This window comes from Natator depressus, chromosome 28 (genome assembly GCF_965152275.1).
Source record: "Natator depressus isolate rNatDep1 chromosome 28, rNatDep2.hap1, whole genome shotgun sequence".
Taxonomy (NCBI): domain Eukaryota; kingdom Metazoa; phylum Chordata; order Testudines; family Cheloniidae; genus Natator; species Natator depressus.
The window spans coordinates 5,987,726-6,013,032 of record NC_134261.1 but is presented as its reverse complement, the minus strand read 5'-3'; the positions used below and the strand labels follow the sequence as shown (position 1 = coordinate 6,013,032).

Genomic DNA, 25,307 nt, shown 5'->3' with positions numbered 1-25,307 from the left:
TCTGGGGTTTGGACCCCATTGGGAACTGAGTATCTGGGTGTTGGAGACAGGAACACTTCTTAAGCTGTTTTCAGTTAAGCTTGCAGCTTTTGGGGGAGGTGGTTCAGACCTGGGCCTGTGTTTGTAGCAGGCTAGCGTGTCTGGCTCAACAAGGCAGGGCACTGAAGTCCCAAGCTGGCAGGGAAAAAGGGGCTCAGAGGTAATCCTGTCACATCAGGTGGCAGTCCCAAGGGGGGCTCTGTGACCCAACCTGTCACAGGACCTTTGATCTGAACGAGTATGGCTATTTTTACGTCCTAATGCTCCTTTCACATAGGGATTCTGCCTCAAAATGTGTCCCTGAGCTCTCAGCCAGTCTGGTGCTCAGCCAAACAGGCAAACACTCTGGGCTCCTGAAGCCTCTGCCACCCAGCTAGTGCCCTGGATGCTGCTCCTTTCTACAGAACGTGAACGGAGAGGAGGCGGTGCAGGAGCCTTCTGGGGACGCAGATCTGAAGCTTTGGGGGAGAGAGATTGTCTGAGACATCAGAGTGCTGTAAACCATGCAGCCACCCCCTAAATCAGGGGCCTGTTCCAGCCCTGAGTGTGGGCTACCGGGATCCCTCCCCCAGAGCAGGGTGCCCAGAGATTACAGCCTGAAAACAGGCATGTGAAACTAACTCCTGCTCTCCCTGACAGGGCCTCCCCGAGACCAAATGGCATCCCAGGCAAAAAGTTCGCTGTTCGCTGCCCCCCTCCCCCCATATGGTAAACCATTGAATACCTTATTTTTTATTGCATGTGTAGCTCATTTTATGATTTTCATGCACAATTTGGTTGCATGATTTTGTCTATCACAGAAGATGATAAATTTGCAGGCTCGGATCTGTACATCTGGTTTTATTCATCCCATATATGAGCAAATAAAAAAAATCATTTCTTTTAAGCATATAGATTTTTTTTAATTTTAACAGTAACTGAAATGTGCACACATCTATAAATTGAACGGCCACCAGCACAGGGTGGACCAGTCTTAACTAGTGTTACAGTGAGAAACAGCGTTAGACTGTTAACCCGAGTCCTTTAGTTCAAAGGTCGCTTTCTCGCCTTTGTCCTCATGAACTGAAGCTCAGCATTAGAGAGATCGAAACACTGGCCAATGGCATTTTCAAGTGATAAAATAGCAAGCGATGTCGGTCTCTCGTTGGCCATCATCGATTAAAGATATGGTTTAATGAGCCTGAGCGTCAAGGCGAGGGTGGATCTGTCCACCTCCTTCCACTACGCTAGTGGGCCCCAAGTCCCTGGCAGCCAGTAGGTGAAGCTGGGACACCACGGTGGGGTTGAAAGACTCTTGCTGCCGGGGTCTAGCTGCCCAACTTCCTCCCCGTGCCGCTGGGCCCCAGTCGCCTTCAGCCACCAGGTAACCCAGGAACTAAGGCAGGAATGGGGTGAGGAAGCAAGTCAACCTGAGCAAGGCAGGCAAAAATTCATCTTGCCTTCGTGGACCACTCGCAATGATGTCGTTTTTTGTGTGGCACGGCTGACAAAAACATCCCGGACAGAGAAGCAGCAGGCCAAAAAGATGCCCTCGAGGTGCCAAAGTACCTCAGTCAGGCAAGCGTTAGACTGAAGATCTAGAGGTACTTGGTTCAATCCCAGGTTTTGGCCTTCTCTTTGGTCCCTTTGTGTGCAGGAGTGGGCTGTTTTCTGGAAGTGCAGCAGTGCCTTTAGCCACCACGGGTCCCTCATTTTGGGTTCCCCAGCAGGAAAAGACAGCGTGGGCTTGTGCACCAAATTGGCCCACCTGAGCTTTCTTTCTTCTCTTGCTCTTTCTCAGCAAGGGGAAGAAAAAGAAGCTCTCCGTCAAGCTGAAGTCACAAGAGCAACGTAAGGATGACTTCCTGAGTGCTGGCTCCAGTCCTTTGCTCTACCAGCTGACCTATCGAAGGGCTGCCACCACTTTCTCCAAATTCACCCGTTTTTGTGTCCGAGGGCAAGCACCAGTGAAGTGGATGGAATTTGAAGGGAGGGGCAGAGCACTCTGACAGAGTTTCTGTAGTGTAGTGGTTATCATATTTGCCTAACACACAAAAGGCACCCTGTTCGAAACTGGGCAGAAACATGGGGGCTTACTTTTCCTAGCTGTCCAGCAAGACACTTGTCCTTCTGCCACTGGGCCTGTCCCTGGGATAACCCCAAACCTTGCAGGACAGAGGGTGGTGAAATGAGTTGAAAAAGCACCCCACGTCAGCTGGGGAAAGCTAGAGGATCTAGGCCAGTCATCTTTTGGAGCCTTGTGGCTTGGCCTCCTCTGCCCTTGGAGGCTGACTTACGGAGGCCGGCTCTTCCAGCTGGCCTCCTTTGCATGACTTGCCAAAGGAGAAAGGGAGGCAGGAATGGGGCAAAAGAGGAAAGTCTTGCTGAGGAAGGCAGGGCAGAAGCTAAGCTCCTCAGTGAGGCTAAGTGGGGTTAGTAGAGCGCCACCATTCATCCTGCCAAAGCCTGGGGAGGTGTGGTTGGCTGCTGGGAGGTAGAATCCTGTTCCTGCCTCTTGGCTTCCCAGAGATGGCTACCTGGAGCCCAGGAGAAGAAGGATGGTTCTGGGTGAAAGGAAGACAAGCCAAGCTGAGTCCGAGTGGGCTCCTTTCTGGCCAAGATGCTGTGCTGTGGTGGGCTTGGGAGTTGCCTGCGAGCCGTGGGCGGACTTGTTCCAGTGGGAACCGCTGCTTCTTTCTGGCTGACCTGGGGGTGCCAGTCACAGCTTTCTAGGGGACAGGTGCTGGCTTGAGTGAACGTGATGTAAGAAACCACAGCCTGCCCCTCCGGGTCAAGTCCGCTGTTTGTCTCCTGCATTGTGACATCCAGATTTAAATCTTCCTAGCATGAGCTGCAGCACGTGTATTAAGCCTTCCTGGTTGGCCCAGTCATTGCCAAAGTAGCTCAGTTGGGAGTGCATTAGATGGATGATCTGAAGGTTTCTGGCTCGATGCCAGGCTTTAGCACACCCCTTCACCCTGGGCGTGTAGTCCTGGGCTTTTTTCTGGGTGTGCAGCTGTGCCTTGAACTCACGAGTTCTCCTAATTTCAGCGGCAACACTTGCAGAGGGCGCTTTGTGGGGTCACGTGCCCCACCTGGGTTAGCATCCCTGCTACATCATGCGGTGCTGCCAGGCTCCCTCCCTGCACAGCAGCTGCTGGAGGGGGAAGTGGAGAGGGGCTGCCTTTGCTGCTTCCCCTCCCTGCATTGTTCACACCTGGGAGCGGCTGTTGATCGTTATGGGGTGGGGATGAACCTTGAAATTGTGCCTCCCTCTTTCGGCAGACACCAGCTGTCTGTGCCTGGTTTCCAGCTCCTCAGCCAGAGGAACAAGTGGTATCACTTTCTTTCTCATGAAGGGGAGGGAAAAAAAATCTCTTTTTCAAACCTGAGTCCTGCCGTTGACCGAGGTGTGGCTTTCTGAGTTCCTGCTACAGTGGAGGATTCAGAGTTAGTGGGGCTCTGTGTGCAGCTTCATTTTTGGGGGGCCCCCCTCAGGACCCACTCAAGAAAAAGAACATTCTTTCTTCTCTCATAGAACCATAAAATCATAGAATATCAGGGTTGGAAGGGACCTCAGGAGGTCATCTAGTCCAACCCCCTGCTCAAAGCAGGACCAATCCCCAATTAAATCATCCCAGCCAGGGCTTTGTCAAGCCTGACCTTAAAAACTTCTAAGGAAGGAGATTCTACCACCTCCCTAGGTAACGCATTCCAGTGTTTCACCACCCTCCTAGTGAAAAAGTTTTTCCTAATATCCAACCTAAACCTCCCCCACTGCAACTTGAGACCATTACTCCTTGTCCTGTCCTCTTCTACCACTGAGAATAGTCTAGAACCATCCTCTCTGGAACCACCTCTCAGGTAGTTGAAAGCAGCTATCAAATCCCCCCTCATTCTTCTCTTCTGCAGACTAAACAATCCCAGTTCCCTCAGCCTCTCCTCATAAGTCATGTGTTCCAGACCCCTAATCATTTTTGTTGCCCTTCGCTGGACTTTCTCCAATTTATCCACATCCTTCTTGTAGTGTGGGGCCCAAAACTGGACACAGTACTCCAGATGAGGCCTCACCAATGTCGAATAGAGGGGAACGATCACGTCCCTCGATCTGCTCGCTATGCCCGGACTTATACATCCCAAAATGCCATTGGCCTTCTTGGCAACAAGGGCACACTGCTGACTCATATCCAGCTTCTCGTCCACTGTCACCCCTAGGTCCTTTTCCCGCAGAACTGCTGCCGAGCCATTCGGTCCCTAGTCTGTAGTGGTGCATTGGGTTCTTCCGTCCTAAGTGCAGGACCCTGCACTTATCCTTATTGAACCTCATCAGATTTCTTTTGGCCCAATCCTCCAATTTGTCTAGGTCCCTCTGTATCCTGTCCCTGCCCTCCAGCGTATCTACCACTCCTCCTAGTTTAAAGTATCATCCGCAAATTTGCTGAGAGTGCAGTCCACACCATCCTCCAGATCATTTATGAAGATATTGAACAAAACCGGCCCCAGGACCGACCCCTGGGGCACTCCACTTGATACCGGCTGCCAACTAGACATGGAGCCATTGATCACTACCCGTTGAGCCCGACAATCTAGCCAACTTTCTACCCACCTTATAGTGCATTCATCCAGCCCATACTTCTTTAACTTGCTGACAAGCATACTGTGGGAGACCGTGTCAAAAGCTTTGCTAAAGTCAAGAAACAATACATCCACTGCTTTCCCTTCATCCACAGAACCAGTAATCTCATCATAGAAGGCGATTAGATTAGTCAGGCATGACCTTCCCTTGGTGAATCCATGCTGACTGTTCCTGATCACTTTCCTCTCATGTAAGTGCTTCAGGATTGATTCCTTGAGGCTCCATGATTTTTCCAGGGACTGAGGTGAGTCTGACTGGCCTGTAGTTCCCAGGATCCTCCTTCTTCCCTTTTTTAAAGATTGGCACTACATTAGCCTTTTTCCAGTCATCTGGGACTTCCCCCGTTCGCCACGAGTTTTCAAAGATAATGGCCAATGGCTCTGCAATCACAGCCGCCAATTCCTTTAGCACTCTCAGATGCAACGCATCCGGCCCCATGGACTTGTGCAAGTCCAGCTTTTCTAAATAGTCCCTAACCACCTCTTTCTCCACAGAGTGCTGGCCATCTACTCCCCATGCTGTGATGCCCAGCGCAGCAGTCTGGGAGCTGTCCTTGTTAGTGAAGACAGAGGCAAAAAAAGCCTCCCCCTGTTTTTCATTATTTTTCTTCCTCCTCCTCTTATATTATAAGAAATGAGAAGTAAATGAACATAAAGTGAGGTACCTTGATTGGGGCAAGGGGTTGGGGTGCAGGAGGGGTTGCGGGGGTCAGGCTCTGGGGGGGAGTTTGGACGGTGGGTGCAGGGTCTGTCCTGGGGCGGGGGTTAGGAGGTCTGAGGGGCTGAGGTGTGTGGGCTCTGGGATGAAATTTGGGTGTGGGGTGCGGGCTCTGTGCTGCGACAGGGTGTTGGGGTGCAGGAGGCATCAGGGGGGTGGCACTTATCTCGGGCAATGCGGATCCCAAAGCAACTGACACACACGCCCCTCAGGCAGCGGCTCCTAGATGCGCAGGGCCAGGGGGTCTCTGGGCTGATGCCTGCAGGCGCTGCCCCCACAGCTCCCATTGGCCACAGTTCTCAGCAAATGGGAGCTGCGGAGTTGGTGCTCAGAGCAGAGGCAGTGCGTGGAGATGGCCCCCCCCCCGCCCCAGGGGGTGCTGGGACATGCCGGCCACTTCTGGGAGCAGCGCGGCAAGGTGGGAGGGAGGCAGAGTGGGCAGGGAGCTACCTTAGCACTGCTGGCACGTTTCTGCACACCCATTTGAGGGATGGGAGCAGTGGGTCTCTGTGACAGCTTGGTGTTAGGGGGCTTATTCCTTCACCCACTTACTTCCCTGGTCCTTCTCGCATGAACAGAGAGCAACAATACCCGAAGTCCAAAGGTGCAAACAATTCGATGTTTATTGGGGTGAACTTCCAGCAAGCATGATTCCAGTTTCCTTCCTTAGTGTCCCCCTTCCCAGCTCTGACACCACAGAGCCTTACACCTGTGTCCCTGTTCCCATTCCTGCCCTTAGCCAAACATGATTCCAATTTCCTTACCCCCATTCCCTGTTCCCATTTTCCCCTCTTTAGCAAAACATGATTCCAATTTCTGCACCCCCATTCCCTGTTCCCATCCCCTCACCCACACACCCATCCCCTCCCACCCACGCCCCCTCACTTCCTCATTGACTACAGATTATATAGTAAAACTTGAGTTCTGCTTAGCTATACCTTAACCCATCATTTTCCTGAAATTTAACTAACCAATCCTAACATATTGTAACATGATTCTGTAACCAATTATATCCCACCACCTTAATTAGTTTACACCCAGCAAAATTAATTATACAGCAGACAGGAACAATCACAGAACCAGACAGAGATGATACAGACAAACAATAGCAAAGTGCGAACTATAATGACAAAACAATACAGAAGTGAGGATTTCACATCCCAGCTATTGATAAGTGAGTTCTTGCCAGACAGGATGCTATCAAACTAAGTTTCCTTTTACATTTTCTAGGCACTTCCCTTTCTCTGGAGGCGATAGGAATACAATCCTGTCCTGATAGTGCCTGACAGCCCAATAGCACCTTATTTCAATGTGACTAGTTTGGAATGTGAGGAGGTAACCGGTCGCTTCCTAGCTTATGGCTGCCTCTGCTGCTTAGCCAAAGGCCTTAGCCTAAGAACAGGGCCTCAGACTGTCACAGTAAGAGAAGGCCCTTACACCAGCAGACAGTGATTTTGATTCTTTCTTTTATACCTCTAGAACTTGCCAAGTGATAAGAATACACCTAAATTCTTAGAGTACAGGCCTTTGCAGACAGGCTTGAATATCTATATCCTAACACTTGGGTCACAGAGCCCCCCTTGGGACTGCAACCTGATGTGACGGGACTACCTCTGAGCCCGTTTTCCCTGCCATCTTGGGACTTCAGTGCCCTGCCTTGTTGAGCCAGACATGCTAGCCTGCTACAAACACAGGCCCAGGTCTGAACCACCTCCCCCAAAAGCTGCAGGCTTAGCTGAAACCAGCTTAAGAAGTGTTCCTGTCTCCAACACCCAGATACCCAGTTCCCAATGGGGTTCAAACCGCAAATAAATCCCTTTTACTCTGTATAAAGCTTCAACAGAGTAAACTCATAAATTGTTCCCCCCTCTATAACACTGATAGAGAGATATGCACAGCTGTTTCCTCCCCCAGGTATTAATTGCTTGCTCTGGGTTAATTAATACGTAAAACGTGATTTTATTAAATACAAAAAGTAGGATTTAAGTGGTTGAAAGTAATAAAAGACAGAACAAATAAGTTACCAAGCAAATTATTACTATGTAAAGGCAACTGTACCTTTCTTATCAGGAACATGCACAAGACTAATGACTGGGCAAACGACTATTCCACACTCTGGTGTCTCTTAAACTAGGAGACTCCAAAATTGAAATGGAATTATGGGTTTCGTTTCAAGATTATCTGAATCTGGAGTATCTATTTGGAGCACAGTAATATATATATATATATAAACATATATACGTAAAACAAAACATTCACTATTTTGACCACTGTGCAGCAGAAACTGTCTTTGCAACTATAATTCATGGTATTAAGGGCTTGGCTACTGAAGAAACCTTTTAAAATGTGCGTGCCATGGCTAAACTGTTTAATGAACACAAGTGAAAATTAATAAACTAATTTCGGGAAACAATATGAAGGCAAGGAATAAAACAATTTCTTAAAGAAATTATTTGTACTGCTTAGCAGAGTTATATAGCAACAACCCTAACAGCTCATGAGAGAACTTTAAAAAACAAAGGTGAGGAAAGTTGACAAACCTTATTAGTAATAAACAGCTAATTGGGATTCCCCTTAGAGTATAACCAAACAGTAGTGAATCGGCAATGTGCCAAATTTTTAAAACAAATTCCCTGTTGGGACCAGTCACAATCTGGGGTCAGTGACACTGCATCCTAACTGAGGTACATCTTATTCAAAACAGTCTTGTTCACTGCCCAGTTACCCATATTGAATGCAGGCTCAGCAATATTTGATAAATTGGTGGCTGTCCATTCAGTAGGTGATTTCCTACTTATTCATAAATAATGAAGATGCTCTAAGGGGATGGGAGAGAGCTGTCCCGTCCGTGTAGTTAATCCACCTCCCCGAGAGGCGGTAGCTATGTCAGTGGGAGAAGCTCTGTTGGTGGGTGTGCAAGCTGTGGTGTTTACCTGCATAGATAAAGTTTAATCGAACCCCATTTTTAAAACCACTGTGGTCTGGGAATGGAAAAGGAGCTCGCTGAGGTAGGGCCTGTCCTTCAAGATCCTTAAGACCACTGACTCCCCTATGCAAACGGTATGGGGGTATAGCTCAGTGGTAGAGTGTTTGATTGGCAATCAAATAATCCTTGGTTCAAATCCAAGTGCCCCTTTAAAACCTTCTTCCTTTAACAAAAATATTTGAATATCCATTGCCATTTTGTTCGGGATTTTCACCTAATGGGGATGCTTGAAATGAATGGAAACACTCAATGTTTTCCTGTGCAAACGCATAAAAACCTAGCAAAGAGGTTCCTCAGCTGAAATCAGTTCCAATCCTCTAAGTGTCTAGTTTATGTTTTCATCCATTAAACAAAGGTATAATATGAAGGCACATTTGCAGGTCCTTGGTCTCCATGGGCTACAATGTGCAGAAGAATGAGAACCCCATCCCCTTGGGAGGAATGGACTAGTTTGTGCTACATTTGCTAAGTAAGTTGCCATTGGGACTGAAAACTCTACTGGAGGTGGACAGGAACCTCTTACAAAAATAAAATAACCAAGATTTACCAAACTACCTGTTACACATTCAAACCTCTTTTTGTGCACACAATATCAATTGGGTCTCTAATAAATGGCAACCTTCCTTTAACACAGATCACTGTTCCTTGTAACTTTCAGATGCATTCAAATACCAGGTGTTTAAAGGGAATGTGCTTCTCGTTCATGATCAGCAGCAGGGACTCTGGTTTCAGAGGGGCAGCCGGGTTCGTCTGTATCAGCAAAGATAATGTTGGGGACACTGGGCATGGCCACTAGGTAACTCGAGGGGATGGAAGACCACGAGTGTCGATGAAGCCCCCTCGCACTAGGCCCAAGTGTCCTTGGCCCCCCGGCCTGGAGGCACTCGCAGCAGTTATGCTGAGGATCTGCAACAATATGTTGCAGAGTCAGACTGCCTGAAACTAAACAAGGCCAAACAGGGCAGATATGGAAGAACAATGCTGAATAAAGCAGCTTTATGTATAGGTTAACAAATGATAACAAAAAACAAGAGAACTAGCTGGTAACAGGATTGGCTGGCTATATGGATACTTAGGGCAGCTTGCTATTGGATAAGTATGCTGAAGAAAGATGTATAAAATCCTGTGTAACTTCCTGCTCTGTGTGCAGGATTTGAGATTCTATTCTCCCTGTACCTTTTTGAAGCTTCAAATAAACTTTTCTGCTTCTCCACCCCGTTGTGATTATTGGGTGAAGCACACCGGGTAGCGAACCAGACCCTGCTGTTGTTTTGCCTCTCGGCACTGGGTGCCGGCAACAGCAACGAGGAGTCCTTGTGGCACCGTAGAGACTAACACATTTGTTTTGGGCATAAGCTTTTGTGGGCTAAAACCCACTTCATCAGATGCATGGAGCGGAAAACACAGAAAGCAGTATAAATATTACACCACATGAAAATATGGGAGTTGCCTTGCCAAGTGTGGGGTGCATCAGTGCTAATGAGACTAATTCAATTAAGGTGGAAGTGGCCTATTCTCAACAGTTAAGCCCAGGGGGAAAGTGCTGCCAGATGGTGACGGGGCAAAACCCTTGCACAGGCAAGGACAGAGGAGTAACAGTTACCTCAGTGGACTGAGACACCAGTGTTCCCAAAAATAGGGTGGGGGGGGGGCAGGAGGGCTTTTTTATTTCCCCTCCCACAGACAGCACCTCTCAGCATGAGCTTCCCAGGGCTGGGTTCTTAAAGGCAGAGGCAACCCAAGGCCGAGTCACTGCAGCTCCTCTCTGTCTGATGTAACCTACTGAGGTGCTCTGGAGACTTAATTCAGTGAAATATTTTACGGAAACAAAAAGAATCCCTTATCAGTGTATCTGGCTGCATAAAGTCTCAGAGCAGTTCACAGATTTGTCTTATCTGCTGCTGGGATTCCCTGAATTCCTGGATTCCCTGAATTACTCTTAAAATGTCATCATTTCGCTTTGTTATTCTGCAGATGCATGTCATTGCGCTATTTAATTTATATTTTACCAACAAGTACTCATTGAAAATCTGCAGCAGTCTAGTTTTAGCAATGACAGCTGTTTCTAGTAGTGCTCTGGCTATGTTTTTTAATGAGATTTCTCATTTGGAATTTTTAATTCTAAATTTTTCTTCTTATTTTCAGAGCAGAAGTTTATTCTGCTGGATCATCCGACTTCCAGCCTGACTGAATTTCTGGCCTGGCCTCCGAACTTTGTTTTTATTCAATCCACCAGTGGCGATTGCCTTTTGCAACTGCTATTTTGCCTCTCAATCCACCCTTAGTGCTTTTCCATGTGCCATTGCTTGGGTGTAGAATGCCGGATCCTTTCCCCCCCATCCCCGATTTTGCTCCTCAGCCCCTCTCCTAACCCTGCCTCCAGCTGCTTAACCCCCCTGACCAGTCAATTTCTGCCTCCTCCTCAGGCCACCCCCTCCTCCAATTTGTCCCCTTTGAACTCCTGTAAATAGCAGTCTGCAGAATCTGATTCCAAGTAAGGGCAGGGTGAAGGGAAGTGGCTTCAGCAGATGTTACTGAGCATGCTCAGTTCATGTGAGCATGCTCAGTGCGCCCTAAGTAGCAAAGTCCCACAGAGAGCAGTTTCTCACACTGCACCTGGGGCAGCGTGAGGGCAGCGGCTCCATCACTGTCCCGGCCCCACCCAGGAGCAGATCCCCAGGGGCTGCGAGACCCTTGGCTTCTGGGGCCTTTGTGTGGAGTCTCTCTCCTGCCAACCCAACGGTGCCCCTGGGGTCTCTCTGGCCCCTGGTGCCTGCAGCTCCTGGCAGGGGCAGCAGAGCCTGGGACTGGCCCAGCTGGGGAAAGTCCCCACCTCGGATGGGCACAGAAAGTGCTTCAGTGAAAGTCTGTCCCTGGGCCAGCCCCTCTGGGGCCGCAGCAGCAGCCCGGAGCTCAGCCCGGGCTCCCAGCTCACACTGGAGCCAGCAGCACCAGTACCTTATGATACTTCCTTCCTTCCTACTAGCTCCCTGCTGCTCTGGCCCCTTCTTGGTTCCTTCATAGAATCATAGACTTTACGGTCAGAAGGGACCATTATGATCATCTAGTCTGACCTCCTGCACAACTCAGGCCACAGAATCTCACCCACCCACTCCTGTAACAAACCCCTAACTTATGTCTGAGCTACTGAAGTCCTCAAATCATGGTTTAAAGACTTCAAGGTGCAGAGAATCCTCCAGCAAGTGACCTGTGCCCCACGCTGCAGAAGGCGGCGAAAACCCCCCAAGGCCTCTTCCAATCTGCCCTGGAGGAAAATTCCTTCCTGACCCCAAATATGGCGATCAGCTAAACCCTGAGCATGTGGGCAAGACTCACCAGCCAGATATCCAGGAAAGAATTCTCTGTAGTAACTCAGATCCCACCCCATCTAACATCCCATCATAGGCCATTCGTTATATCTACCGCTAATAGTCGAAGATCAATTAATTGCCAAAATTAGGCCATCCCATCATATCATCTCCTCCATAAACTTGTCAAGCTTAGTCTTGAAGCCAGATATGTCTTTTGCCCCCCCTGCTCCCCTTGGAAGGCTGTTCCAGAACTTCACTCCTCTGATGGTTAGAAACCTCTGCCTAATTTCAAGTCTAAACTTCCTGATGGCCAGTTTATATCCATTTGTTCTTGTGTCCACATTGGTACTGAGCTTAAATAATTCTTCTCCCTCCATGGTATTTATCCCTCTAATATATTTATAGAGAGCAATCATATCTCCCCTCAGCCTTCTTTCGGCTAGGCTAAACAAGCCAAGCTCTTTGAGTCTCCTTTCATAAGACAGATTTTTCATTCCTCGGATCATCCTAGGAGCCCTTCTCTGTATCTGTTCCAGTTTGAATTCATCCTTCTTAAACATGGGAGACCAGAACTGCACACAGTATTCCAGGTGAGGTCTCACCAGGGCCTTGTATAATGGTACTAACACCTCCTTATCTCTACTGGAAATACCTCCCCTGATGCATCCCAAGACCGCATTAGCTTTTTTCACAGCCATATCACAGTGGCAGCTCATAGTCATCCTATGATCAACCAATACTCCAAGGTCCTTCTCCTCCTCCGTTACTTCCAAGTGATGCATCCCCAGTTTATAACAGAAATTCTAGTTATTAATCCCTAAATGCATGACCTTGCACTTTTCACTATTAAATTTTATCCTATTACTATTACTCCAGTTTACAAGGTCATCCAGATCTTCCTGTATGATATCCCGGTCCCTCTCTGTATTGGTAATACCTCCCAGCTGTGTATCATCCGCAAACTTTATTAGCACATTACCCCTTTTTGTGTCAAGGTCAGTAATAAAAAGATTAAATAAGATTGGTCCCAAAACCGATCCTTGAAGAACTCCACTAGTAACCTCTCTCCAGCCTGACAGTTCACCTTTCAGTGTGCCCCGCTGTAGTCTCCCCTTTAACCAGTTCCTTATCCACCCTTCAATTTTCATATTGATCCCCATCTTTTCCAATTTAATAATTCTCCATGTGGAACTGTATCAAACGCCTTACTGAAATCGAGGTAAATTATATCCACAGCGTTCCCTTTGTCTAAAAAATCTGTTACCTTCTCAAATGAGATCAGGTTGGTTTGGCACGATCTACCTTTTGTTAAACCATGTTGTATTTTGTCCCAATTACCATTGACCTCAATGGCCTTAACTACTTTCTCCTTCAAATTTTTTTCCAAGACCTTGCATACTACAGATGTCAAACTAACAGGCCTGTAGTTACCCGGATCACTTTTTTTACCTTTCTTAAAAATAGGAACTATGTTAGCAATTCTCCAGTCATACGGTACAACCCCTGAGTTTACAGATTCATTCATTAAAAATTCTTGCTAATGGGCTTGCAATTTCATGTGCCAATTCCTTTAATATTCTTGGATGAAGAATATCTGGGCCCCCTGATTTAGTCCAATTCAGCTGTTTGAGTTTGGCTTTTACCTCACATGTGGTAATATCTATCTCCATATCCTCATTCCCATTTGTCATCCTACCATTATCCCTAAGCTCCTCATTAACCTCATTAAAGACTGAGGCAAAGTATTTGTTTAGATATTGGGCCATGCCTAGATTATCCTTAACTTCCACTCCATCCTCAGTGTTTAGCGGTCCCACTTCTTCTTTCTTTGTTTTCTTCTTATTTATATGGCTATAGAATCTTTTACTATTGGTTTTAATTCCCTTTGCAAGGTCCAATTCTACTTGACTTTCAGCCTCTCTCACTTTATCCCTACATGTTCTGACCTCAATAAGGTAGCTTTCCTTGCTGATCCCTCCCTTCTTCCACTCCCTGTAGGCTTTCTGCTTTTTCTTAATCACCTCTCTGAGATGCTTGCTCATCCAGCTTGGTCTACAACTCCTGCCTATGAATTTTTTCCCCTTTCTTGGGATGCAGGCTTCCGATAGCTTCTGAAGCTTTGACTTGAAGTAATCCCAGGCCTCTGCCTTTAGATCCACAAGTTTTTCAGTCCAACCCACTTCAAGCCCAACCCGGGCTGCAGCTGCCGCACTCACCGGGCCAGGGACTTTCTGAGGTGGGAACTGGCCCCATCTCTGCTCCTCCTCCTGCCTCTGTGTGTCCCAGAGCTGCTGCAGGGAGTGACCTGCACCCAGGTGCTCACTCCTATTAGCACTCGCAGGGGCCAACCCAGCCATGGGAGAGTGAGCACCCCTGGGAGCAGGGAAGTGACCAAGTCTCCCTGCCAGAGGGTGGAGGGAGGGGGAAGAAAGGGAAAGTGGAGAGACTGAAAGGCGATATGGAGAAATAAGAGGGGAAAGCAGCACCCAGCTCTTTTCTACTGCATCATCCCTGAGTAGACTGCTCCTGAGCTCTGGGTAAATATCCCCCATGTCCAGGGTCTCTCAGATCCCCCTGCCTCCCAAGGGAATACACATAGGGGTCTCCTTCCTGCCAGGCATGATTACAAGCAGCTGTAAGTGTCACCCTCATGCCATGATTTGAGAAAGACAGCACACCTTGGGAACAGGCGTCTGTATTTACAGTCCAGTGTTACAATCCCTGCTCCAGGAGGTGTTTGTTCTTTACTCCTGCTGGATGGGCACAGAATGGGACAGCAACAGGTTTGTGTCCGTTTGTGTTGCTGCACGTTCCTTAACTTAGAACAGTAACGAAATGCAGAAAATGGAGATCGAATTAAAGCAAAATATACAAATAAAAGTTCCAGCCCTGTTGCTTATTGAAAGAAACGACTCCAGATCCCAGATACATGTTTTATTAACATGAAAAAATAAATCCAAGGGCACACATCACTAAGGCTAAATGACTATAAACACCGCTCAGCTATAAAGTTCAGGTCAAATCAGTAAATCAATGAGTTAACAAGGATATTGCATTGGAATCAAGTCATCAATGTAGCCAAACCATCAGATTAATACAGCAGAAAATCAACCCTTACAAATCCTAAAAGAGCAACCCAAGGAGGCAGGTGCATATTTAGTATTGTCAAAACCCCAACGAGAGACTTTTACCCAGGCAGTGCAACCCAGATCTAGCCAGCTGAATATTTCAACACCGAAACCAAATTATTGCTTACATTTAGCCTACAACCTCAAAGCTAATTACAGTTTTCTTCTTAGATTTCACTCTTGTGCAGCTAATACTTCTCATCGCCCTCTCACCCCAAAACACATACAGACCTTCTAGAGACATTAGTAAAAGAAATTCATTCACACAGCTCTCACTGAACAATATATATCTGACAGCTCAACTCCTTGCAATGCTTCCATAGGTGAGGAGCATGCATTCAGTCATTTCATGGAGCAGAGTTTCAAGGCTATTAAGATTTGGGGAACTATTCTTCCTAACATCTTCCCTGTGTAGATTTCAGAGGTGTTCACACGCTCACCCCCACTGAGCCGCACGGTTACACCCCAATCTAATAGAAGGCTGAGAAGTCTCCAACTTCATAAAAAGAAACAGACAAAAAATAGAAAAAGGAACAAAACGTTTCTAAGGTTATAAGGGGTTGGATCTCTGCACCTCTCGGCCTTTGGATTCCCCTGGAGCAGGAACTGTAGCTGCAGTTGAGGAACCAGGTACTGGCGTAGATGGTCCAGCACATTGGGCTAGCAGGGTTTACAGGTACAGGAGACGAGTGAAGGCTGCATAGCCTGTCGACGTGCTTCATTCCCCAGAGGGGATCAGTCCTGGGATCCTGGCAGTCTGTCTCTCTGAGGCTGTGTCTACATGGGCAGAGTTACAGCACCAGGAATTACAGTGCTGCTCAGAGAGCGCTGAAGGGAAACCGCTGTTGTGTGTTCACACTGTCAGCTGCCTGCACAATAGTGTGTTCACACTTGTGGCACTTGCTGCGGTATTTGGAGCGGTGCACTCTAGGCAGCTGTCCCACTGAGCATCTCTTCCTCTTCTGCCGCTAAGAGTTGTGGGAAGGCGGAGGGGGTTGCAGGGCATCCAAGATCCTGTCCCAATGCCCCGTGATGCCTTGCTTCGCATCCCAGCAATCCCTGTGCTTCCGTCCACATTTGGCGCCATCTTTCAATGGTTTGTGTACTGCGCGCTCTGCCTCTTCGGGCAGCAGGAATGGATCCCACACCGTTGACCAATATGCTCCTTTTTCTTACTAATACGTTGTAATGATGCTGCCTTTGGTGGGACACTTCTGAGAGTATCAACTCAGGACAGATTGCTCAAAGCAGGGCAGTTAAACCCCAGTTACAGCTGGGGTTTCTCCACTTCGAAGGCACACCAAACCAGGCAGACAGAGAGGACTTTGGTCTCACCCCACGGGCTAACCACAAGTCACACAAGCAATTCCCTTAGACACTCCAGTTTCCCAGTATCTCCACCAATGCCACTTGTTATGGGGATGAATGGTTATGAAAACCAATACCCCAGTAAAAGAAAAAAGGTCCTCTCGATCCGAAAGGACCAAGCCCCAGACCCAGGTCAATATACAGATCAGATCTTCCCCACAAATCACGCTGTTGCCAATCCTTTAAAATCTAAAATCTAAAGGTTTATTCATAAAAGGAAAAAGATACAGATGAGAGCTAGAACTGGTTAAATGGAATCAATTCCATACAGTTAATGGCAAAGTTCTTTGTTCAGGCTTGTAGCTGTGATGGAATAAACGGCAGGTTCAAATCAAGTCTCTGGAGAACATCCACAGCTGGGATGGGTCTTTCAGTCCTTGGTTCAAAGCTTCAGTTTGCAGCAAGGTTCCTCCAGAAGTAAGAAGCAGGATTGAAGACAAAATGGGGGGGGTTTTCAGGGCCTTTTATATCCCCTGCCATGTGGAAGGACACCCCTTTGTTCTTACTGGGTAAATTACAGTAGCAAGATGGAGTTTGGAGTCACATGGGCAAGTCACATATCCTTGCATGACTCAGTTCTTTAGAGGCCAACGCCATTGTTTACATGTTAGTTTGAACGTTCCCTGGAAAGCTCAGATGTGGATGGGCATCTCCCAAAGTTCATTGTCAGTTAAATATTTCTTGATTGGGCACTTACTGAGAATAGTCCTTTCTCAAGAAGCTGACCAAATGCTTCACTGAGGCTACTTAGAATTAAACCACATTGAGATACAAGTGCATAGCCAATATTCATACCTTCAACTACAAAAATGATAAGATATACAGATAGCATAATCATAATCATAACCTTTCCATAGACACCTTACTGGACCTCCTTTGTACAAGATTTGGTGGAAACATATAATGGTTGCAATGATCTATACGGTCACAGTTTATGTCAGTAACGTCAGAAGTGGCAGTGGAGTTATTCCTTAAACTACAAAAGCAAGAGGAGTTCGACATTGATCTCACCATGCATAGTAGCTGTTAGGATATAGATATTCAGGCCTGTCTGTAAAGGCCTAGACTCTAAGAATTTAGGTGTATTCTTATCACTTGGCTAGTTATAGAGGTATAAAAGAAAGAATCAAAATCACGGTCTGCCGGTGTAAGGTCCTTCTCTTACTGTGACCGTCTGAGGCCCTGTTCTTAGAGTTAAGCAACAGAGGCAACCATAAGCTGGGAAGCGACCGGTCACCTCCTCACATTCCAAACTAGTCACATTGAAAGAAGGTGCTATTGGGCTGTTAGGAATACAATCCTGTTCTGATAATGCCTATCGCCTCCAGAGAAAGGGAAGTGCCTAGAAGATGTAAAAGGAAACTTGGTTTGATAGCATCCTGTCTGGCAAGAATTCACTTATCATAGAATCATAGAATATCAGGGTTGGAAGGGACCTCAGGAGGTCATCTAGTCCAACCCCCTGCTCAAAGCAGGACTGATCCCCAATTAAATCATCCCAGCCAGGGCTTTGTCAAGCCTGACCTTAAAAACTTCTAAGGAAGGAGATTCCACCACCTCCCTAGGTAACACATTCCAGTGTTTCACCACCCTCCGAGTGAAAAAGTTTTTCCTAATATCCAACCTAAATCTCCCCCACTGCAACTTGAGACCATTACTCCTTGTTCTGTCATCTGCTACCACTGAGAACAGTCTAGATCCATCCTCTTTAGATCCACCTTTCAGGTAGTTAAAAGCAGCTATCAAATCCCGCCTCATTCTTCTCTTCCGCAGACTAAACAATCCCAGTTCCCTCAGCCTCTCCTCATACGTCATGTGTTCCAGTCCCCTAATCATTTTTGTTGCCCTCCGCTGGACTCTTTCCAATTTTTCCACATCCTTCTTGTAGTGTGGGACCCAAAATAGCTGGGATGTGAAATCCTCATTTCTGTGTTGTTCTATCATTGTAGTCCCCCATTTCCCTATTGTTTGTCTGTATAATCTCTGTCTGGTTCTGTGATTGTTTCTGTCGGCTGTATAATTAATTTTTCTGGGTGTAAACTAATTAAGGTGGTGGGATATAATTGGTTAAATAATCATGTTACAATATGTTAGGATTGGTTAGTTAAATTTCAGGAAAATGATTGGTTAAGGTATAGCTAAGCAGAACTCAAGTTTTACTATATAGTCTGCAGTCAATCAGGAAGTGGGTGGGTGGGGAAATTGGAATCATGTTTGGCTAAGGGCAGGAATGGGAACAGGGACACAGGTGTAAGGCTCTGTGGTGTCAGAGCTGGGAAGGAGGATACTAAGGAAGGAAACTGGAATCATGCTTGCTGGAAGTTCACCCCAATAAACATCGAATTGTTTGCACCTTTGGACTTCGGGTATTTTTGCTCTCTGTTCATGTGAGAAGGACCCGGGAAGTAAGTGGGTGAAGGAATAAGCCCCCTAACAGTAGCTACAACACGAGATTGCTTGTGGCATTCTCGGAAGTGCTGACCACAGTTGGAAGGCCACTTTTGGGCTTGGGAAACAAGCACTGAGTGGTGGGATCACATCGTCATGTATATCTGGGATGAGGAGCAATAGCTGCAGAGCTTTAGGAGGAGGAAAGCCACATTCCTGGGACTGTGCGATAAGCTCGCCCCAGCCCTGCAGCACAAGGACACGAGAATGAGAGCTGCCGTAGTTGGAGAAGCACTTGGCAATTGCACTGTGGAAGCTGGCTACTCCAGACTGCTACCAATCGGTCACCAACCAGTTCAGAGTGGGAAAGTCGACCACTGGACACGTGTTGACAAAAGCGTGCAGGGCCTTTAATTGCATCCTGCTCTGAAAGACTGTGACTCTGGGCAACATGAGTGATATTGTGGATGGCTTTGTACAAATGGGCTTCCCTAACTGCGAAGGGGCGATAGATCGCACACATATTCCAATTCTGGCACCATCCCACCTAGCCACCAAATACGTTAATCACAATGGGTATTTCTCTGGTTCTCTAGGCACTTGTGGATCACCGTGGGCATTTCACGGACATTAACAGAGGCTGACCCGCTAAGGGGCATGACGCATTCATCTTTCGGAACACTGGCCTGTTCAGGAAGCTGCAAGCAGGGACTTTCTTCCCGGACCACAAGATCACCGTAGGGGAAGTTAAAATGCCCATTTTGATCCTGGGAGACACTGCCTACCCCTTAATGCTGTGGCTCATGAAGCCATACACGGGGCACCTTGACAGCAGCAAGGAACAGTTCAAAAAGAGGCTGAGCAAGTGCAGAATGACTGTTGAGTGTGCTTTTGGCCATTTAAAGGCCTGCTGGTACTGCCTATATGGAAGGCTGGACTTGGCCGATGACAATATTCCGATGCTTATAGCCACATCCTGTATGCTCCATAATATTTGTGAAGGGAAGGGTGAAAGCTTCTCTCAGGACTGGACCACTGAGCCTTAGCGCCTGGAGGCTGAATTTGAACAGCCAGAGACCAGGGCTATTAGAGGGGTGCAGTGCGGGTCCATAAGGATCAGGGATGCCTTGATTCAGCAATTTGAAGCTGAAAGCCACTAATATTTGTTGCTATCCACAGGAGTGCAGTGCTTCTAATGCTAGGAGGTGATTGTGATTGGTGGAGACAATGCACTATGGAGGTTTAAGAAAGTTGCCCGTCGCTTTGCAGGGCTCTGTTTGCTTTCAGTTAATGGAATGAAGATTGCTTTCAAACCAAAACCATTCTTTTATTTAAAAACAACCACTGGAGAGAGACCAAAAAAAGAAAACAATACAAAAAAACCCCCACATCAGCACTGTGGGGGATGGGGGAAGGGAGGGTCCCATGAGGAGGTGGGGTCCCGGGACCATTAAAGATTTGTGTATGTCCATTTATCATATCCAACCTTATCCTTTGGAGTACAGTGCAGCGGGAACCTGTACTGTGGCAGAAATAAACGGCCGAGGGATGGGTGTGGAGTGCAGTGGGTACTGGGAGTCCACAGGGCTGGACTGTGATGGGGCAGGAGTGGAATGCAGCGGGTACCGACTGGAGCCAGGAGGTTGATAAGAGTGTGTTGGCGGTATCTGGGGGCACATGGGAAGGAGTTTTGTGACAGCAGGTGCAGGGGAGGGCAGGCATGGAGCTGCTTGGTTTGCAGAGCTAGCAGTGTCTGGAGCGTGTCTGCTTGGCAGTCCATAACGTTTAAGAGCTGCTCCGTGGCTTTGTTCTGGTGCACCGCGTTCTCCTTTTGGTCCCTCTTCTTGCTGTCCGGCCACTCCTGCTGTTCTTGTTTTTCGGCTGCAGAGTGCATCATGACATCATGCAGAAAGTTCTCTTTAGTTCTTCATGGCTGCTTTCAAATTCTGCACAGCCATTCAGCCAGTGATAACAGAGAGGGCGGCTGGGCTCCCAAGGTCATATCTGTGAAGCCAAAATGAAACATTTTACAGAAGCAGTCTTGTCTGCAACACACAGACCACTGATTCAGTGATTTAAAACACAGCCACTATGCACATACCTATCACTAACTGGCTGACCCCAGGCAATCACATATGAGCCACAAGACCCCCAAAATGGTGAGTAACCACACGGGCAGGGGAAATCACTGTTCCAGGACAGTACAGTACATTGGACACATAGCTCTTGGGGAGAGCCAGCACTATGGGGGGGCCTTATATCATTCCTGTACCCACATTTTCCACAGACTGTGTTCATTATAGAAGATATCTCGCTGCTGAAGGTGAGCAGGGAATCAAGGGAGGGTCTTCTCCAAGACTGTGGCTTCCACCCTGGCCCTTATGTGGCTCACCTGTGTGCAGGAATGGTCTCCACCACCCACCCTGTGACAGCAGAGTGGCATGGGAAAGTTACCCTTAATGGGGCAAGGAACAAAGGAGCTCTGCCAAAGAACCCGCGGCAGTGGATTTCCCAGTATCTCCATGAGAGTTTCATGGAGATCTCTGGGGCACATTCCTGTGAAGTGAGGGAGTCAATCAACACCCTGTTCCGCCGCTCAGACTAGGCATATGGTGGTACACACATCATACAGACACAAGCCTCCTTTCTGAAACCCCCCTGCCCCCAACAACTCGCTTCAGCAATTCCCAACATCAAAGGCACTTACCAGGGGCCTCCTCTCCTGTTTGCGCTTCACCAACCTCCGACAGCTGTGACTGGCTAGCCTCCTCCGGGAAAGAAAAGAACTCCTGGCTGCATGCATCTCTGACCTCCGAGTCGTCCTCTGCCTCTGGGTCCCTCTCTGCCTCCACATCCTCATCCAAGATTTCCTCCTCCTGTCTTGGTCCACTCTCGACTGGCACACGAGCCACCGAAGTATCCACAGTGGCCTTTGCAGTGGAGGTGGGGTCACCACCTAGTAACGCGTCCAGCTCTTGGTAGGACCGAGAGCTTATGGGTGCAGCACTGGAGCGGCGGCTTGTCTCCTGTGCTTTGTGGTAGGCGTTCCGTAGCTCCTTCACTTAGACCCTGCACTGCAGTGTGTCCCAGTTATGGCCCCTTTCTCTCATGCATCAAGAAATCTGTCCATTGTTATCATAATTCCTATGGCTGGAGCACAGCTGGGACTGGACAGCCTCCACTCCCCAAATGCTGATGAGGTCCAGCAGCTCGGCATTGCTCCAAGCGGAGGATCGCCTGGTGCACGGAGCAGGCATGGTCACCTGGAAAGATGCACTGAGACCATTGCATGTGTCACTGAGCAAACAGGAAGGGGACTTTCAAAATTCCCAAGGAATTTAAGGGTGGGGTTCATGGTTGGTCACCTGTGGGCAGGGCAGTAGAGTTCAAACTGATGACCAGAGAATTGAGAACAGGGATTGTGGGACACCTCCCGGAGGCCAATCACAGCACTGTCATCGACCAGGGTGTCTACACTGGCCCCGCAGTGCTGTACCCCCGGTGCAGAAAGCTCTACACCGCTCGTCAGGGTGGCTTTTTTTTACAGCGCTGCAACTGCGCACTTTCTGCGCACAAAGTGGCTTGGCCGTGCGTACACCTCAGACGTTACACTGCAGAAATTAAAAAAGCAAAACAAACCAAAAAAACAACCCAGAAAAGCTGCCATCACACATCCATCACCATTTTATATTTGACATCTCCTGCCTGACATCTTTGCTTTGCAAATAAGAGACCTGGGGAACTCTGTGGCTGTTACCATCTAATTGGGTAAAAGGTTACACATCTTGTCTCAAGTAATTTTCCTCCTAACAGAAGATTTATTTTAAAATTTATCAAAATAAATTCCATTTTAAATAGAAATAATTACAGTCTACACTGGGTCTCTATTCTCATACATGCTTTTTCTCTCACATATTCCCCCACTCTAATTCCTTTGGAGTGAGGTTTTAACTTCAGGATTAGCCACCATTTCCGATATAGTAGGAGGGGGCAGGGAGAGAACTACAAGAAAAATCTGAATTATACTGTAACACTGAAAGTTATCACAGAATCAGCCTCTTACGTTACACTAATTAACTTCACGTTTAATTTCCATGTCGCTGGTAACAACTTATTCAAAGATTACAAAATATAAACCTATAGGGCAGTTTTCTCTTAATTTCCATTTCCACCCAGCGAGCTTTGTGTGAAGTCGCATTCTACAATAACCTAGGAGCCTTCCATTTCTGTGAGTTCATTTCTCCCTGGGTCTTCTCCCGTAAGTGTGGGTGGAAAGGGTCTAAAACTACATAGGAAGGTTGCAGCATGAGAAAAACCACCTGTGCTCTATTTTCACACTTTCTAATCTTTCAAAGTAGCAGGAGGTGGAGAAGTGATACAAATGCATTAGACTCAAGAACAAAACTAAGAGACAAAACCACAGCGTCAGGACTCAGCATTCATGGATCCTGCAGTCTGAACTTGGAATCTGATACACTCCCCCATTGGCTACCATCATTTGCCCAGCATGGAAGTGCTTCTTGTCCAACAAGGCAGCCAGACTGGGACCCATAGGCATAGAATCGTTCTGAAGCAATCAGCTGTTTCTCTCTGTGCTTCATGAAGCTTTGGATCCAAATGGTAAAAGACAGTTGTGCCCAATTTAATCACGGCATCCTTTAGGACCGTGATCAATGCCGCTTAACTAGGGAGCAGCGTTCTAAAAACAGTTTACCTGGGCCACAGGTCACCATAGCGTCCATCTCTGGGGTGAAAATCAACCACTCGTACCTGCAATTTCTACCTGAGTTCTTGTCAAAACATTGACCTTACTTGGAGTAATTTTACACTTCTTTGGCGTAGAATTCTTCACCAACCACACAAGATATCAGTAGCGACAGTGAGGTATAACTCCCCCCAAAACGCCCTTTTCTTTCTTTAATCTGGTGGCACAGATTTAAAATAGGGACTAAATTTAGGTGCAGTTTAGAATCCTTGTAAGACATCAAATGTCAGTTAACTATTAAAAATAGGTATATTTCTGCAGCTCTATCACATTCAACATGGATTTTGTTTTCTACACATTTGCAGTATCTCCCAGGGGTGAGAGGAACAGAAACGTCACTTCCATTTTTCCCATCCCCACCTAACTAGGGATTGTATTTCCCAAATAATAGGCATCATGCATCTGATTTGGAAGGAAATTATCTGCAGGAGTCACCTCCTGCAGGGCCTGGGTCACAACTGCTTTGGGAGCCAAATGCATGGGTATTTTGCTTAGTTACAAGTCATTTACTAGGGAATCCTCTTCCCAGCCCTTTTGAAAAAATATTGACCTAACTGATTGAGCAACAGGGGGATTGGGATGGTGATGGGGAATAAGGGAATCCCTCTGACTTACCCTATCTTCTTCTGTTGTTACAGAGGGTGAAATGACCTTTTCCCCTATCCCTGCCCTGTTCCTGCTCTTTGGTATAGTTCAATATATTTTAAGTGAGGAAAATGGCGGTAAAAATATCTGCTCTCCAGCACAACCTGAAGCAACATGAGAGCCACCTGAAATGAAACAGGAACTCGATGACTAACAATTGCTTTGAAATGGGGGAACAGTATAACCGGGATGCTCAGGGTTTGTTTAGACGAGGAAAAGTGATGGAGTTTAGGTCAGGCCAAGGGGAAAGATAATGCCAACCACTGCACCTGGGCTGCATCGGCTCTACAACTGTAATTGTCTTTTTACACCAAGATCACTCACTTGAGCAGCCAACGCCATGTACAGTCCTAGTGGATGTAGGGCACGGGTAGTTTTTGCTTCAGTGTAGCTTGTTGGGATCAAACCTTTGTCCCCCACCTGGAGCAGTTGAACATTCCGGGCTGGAGGACCTTCTATGATGAGATAACTGGCTCTGTGGATATGGGGAAAGTGGTGGAGGTGACATATCTTGACTTTAGCAAAGCTTTTGATACTGTCTCCCACACTATTCTTGCCAGCAAGTTAAAAAAGTATGAATTGAATGAATGGACTGTAAGGTGGAGAGAAAGCTGGCTAGACTGTCGGGCTCAACGGGTAGTGATCAACGTCTAGTCTAGTTGGCTCCATGTCTAGTTGGCAGCTGGTATCAAGCGGAGTGCTCCAGGGGTCAGTCCTGGGGCTGGTTTTGTTCAACATTTTTATTAATGATCTGAATGATGGGATGGATTGCAATCCTCAGCAAGTTCACAGATGACACTAAGCTGGAGGGAGAGGTAGATACGGTGGAGGGTAGGGATAGGGTCCAGAGTGACCTAGACAAATTGCAGGATTGGGCCAAAAGAAATCTGAGGAGGTTCAATAAGGACAAATACAGAATCCTGCACTTAGGAAGGAAGAATCCCATGCACCGCTACAGACTAGAGACCGAATGGCTAAGCAGCAGTTCTGCAGAAAAGGACCTGGGGAGTACAGTGGACGAGAAGCTGGATACGAGTCAGCAGTGTGCCCTCATTGCCAAGAAAGGCAACGGCATATTGGGCTGTATTAGTAGGAGCATTGCCAGCAGATTGAGGGAAGTGATTATTCCCCTCTATTCGGCACTGATGAGGCCAAACTTGGAGTATTGCGTCCAGTTTTGGTCCCCCCCACTACAGAAGGGATGTGGACAAACAGGAGCAAGTCCAGCGGAGTGCAACGAAAATGATTAGGAGGCTGGGGCACATGACTTACCAGGAGAGGCTGAGGGAACTGGGGTTATTTAGTCGGCAGAAGAGAATCATAGAATCATAGAATATCAGGGTTG

The 25,307-nt window shown here is 47.4% G+C and overlaps 1 protein-coding gene and 1 non-coding gene across 2 annotated transcripts in view; one reads left to right on the top strand and one right to left on the bottom strand.

Annotated features, from left to right (window-relative positions):
* The window catches only part of LOC141978789 (uncharacterized), a 132,777-nt gene that overhangs the window by 70,173 nt on the left and 37,297 nt on the right, over positions 1-25,307 (bottom strand). The window lies entirely within an intron of this gene.
* Positions 8,436-8,507, top strand: TRNAA-GGC (transfer RNA alanine (anticodon GGC)). Its single transcript has one exon. It is a non-coding gene; the product is annotated as a tRNA-Ala (tRNA).